This window comes from Cetorhinus maximus, unplaced genomic scaffold, assembly GCF_964194155.1.
Source record: "Cetorhinus maximus unplaced genomic scaffold, sCetMax3.hap1.1 HAP1_SCAFFOLD_2192, whole genome shotgun sequence".
Lineage (NCBI taxonomy): Eukaryota > Metazoa > Chordata > Chondrichthyes > Lamniformes > Cetorhinidae > Cetorhinus > Cetorhinus maximus.
The window spans coordinates 13,764-15,806 of NW_027598131.1; the positions used below are offsets into that span (position 1 = coordinate 13,764).

General features: G+C 49.1%; 1 pseudogene; it reads left to right on the forward strand.

Annotated features, from left to right (window-relative positions):
* The first annotated feature begins 1,054 nt into the window (after window positions 1-1,054).
* LOC144677066 (U2 spliceosomal RNA) lies at window positions 1,055-1,225 on the forward strand (annotated as a pseudogene).
* Window positions 1,226-2,043: the final 818 nt, after the last annotated feature.

The window sequence follows — 2,043 nt, forward strand, 5'->3', positions numbered from 1 at the left end:
GAGGGAGAGGCTGGGGGAACGTTTCCTGTCTCCAGAAAAACCTGCTCCAGCTGCAGTCGATGGGGGTCGATGTCAAGGAGGAACTCCAATAGGTGAAGAGCCAGCAAGCCTCGCTCTTTGCCTCGGAGGCCTCCAAGATCATCTTCTGTTCCAGAGTCCACTCCGTGGAGCAGGATGAGACGTGCTCACGTTTCTTCTTCCAAAAGGTACACAGAGAGAGCTCTGTGATCAGCAGCCTGAAGGAAGAAGACGGCTCAGTAAAGTCATCGCAGTCCGACATTTTGAGGATCAGCAAATCCTTTTATGTCGGATTGTATGACGTGAAGCCCACAGACAGTACGGAGTCCCAGTCCTTCCTGTCCTCCATTACAAAGGGCTTTGATGACAGTACATGGGAGAGTCTGGACAAACATGGTGGATGTGCTCTCAAAATGAGATTTGGGGAGGGATTCCGCAACACGGCAGGAGTCTCACCCCCTCTGCACGTTCCCCTTGAGGTGGCTGTGGTGGGGACAAGACCGTTGTTCACCTCCTTGTGGTTGTGCCTTTGCAAAGAAGGTCTGGACGTCGGTGATAGACGCTCTTTGGTCTGCCTGAAACTTGTTGGACTTCCAGCGCAAAGAGTTGTCCCCGACCGAGTGTTGCAGACTGGCACGTTCCAAGGTCCAGGACTACGTGCTGAGGGACGCACTAAAGCTTGGGGCAGCCACCGCAAAGGCGCAATGGGGAAGGGTCGCTGTCTAAGACCTTTCTGCCACAGTGCACCCAGGGACTGGGAAATGTTGAGAGCCCCTCGGGCTGTACAGCTCCAAATGAATGTCTGCAGTGAATACTAATTATATTGAAGCACCTCAGAGAGCAACATGATGTATGTTGATAACTCCAATACTTTTGTCTGATTGTCTGCATTGACCATATTGAAATGATTGTAATATTCATTGATTGTATCGATGCACCTTGTGATCAATGTGTAAAAGTTGAATCTGATTGTACTTTTGTGATGGTGATTTTGAAATGTTTTGGAATGTTCCTCCAGATATTTTATGAATAAAGTATATTTTTCAAAAAAAAATCTGTTCTTATCAGTTTAATATCCGATACGTCCTTTATCTGGGGACCAAATATTAAATTTATTTTTGGAGCAGGGAGATGGAACAGGATCTTTCTCCGTCCATTCCACACATCGACCTGGTATTGCAGCGTCTTCAGGAATGGTGCAGTTTTGCCCTCTACAGGGTGAAAGGGAAACTGAAAAGAAGAAAAAGTCATTCAGAGCATTGTCCTGCTTTCCATCATTGATCTGGTTGAACTGAACTTGTGCTGAGTGGCAGGACAGGCTCATTGGTGCCAGACTGAGTGATGCCCCCTTTAACTTTAATTTCTCCTTTAACTCCTCTCAATTCCTCCAAATAAAAGGTGTGGCCATGGGTACCCGCATGGGCCCCCGCTATGCCTGTCTCTTTATGGGGTATGTGGAACATTCCTTGTTCCAGTCCTACTCCGGCCCCCTCCCACAACTCTTTCTCCGGTACATCGATGATTACTTCGGTGCTGCTTCATGCTCTCGTCGGGAACTGGAAAAATTTATTAATTTTGCTTCCAATCTCCACCCCTCCATCATTCTCACATGGTCCATCTCTGACACTTCCCTTCCCTTCCTTGACCTCTCTGTCTCAATTTCTGGTGATAGACTGTCCACCAATATCCATTACAAGCCTACCGACTCCCACAGCTACCTTGACTACAGCTCCTCACACCCTGCTTCCTGTAAGGACTCCATCCCATTCTCTCAGTTCTTTTGCGTCCGTCGCATCTGTTCTGATGCTGCTACCTTCAAAAACAGTTCTGCCACCACCAAACACACCTTCCCTTCACCCCCCCTGGCGGCATTCCATAGGGATCGTTCCCTCCGGGACACCCTGGTCCACTCCATCACCCCTACTCCTCAACCCCCACCTATGGCACCTCCCCATGCCCACGCAGAAGATGCAACACCTGCCCCTTCACTTCCTCTCTCCTCACCGTCCAAAGGCCCAAACACCC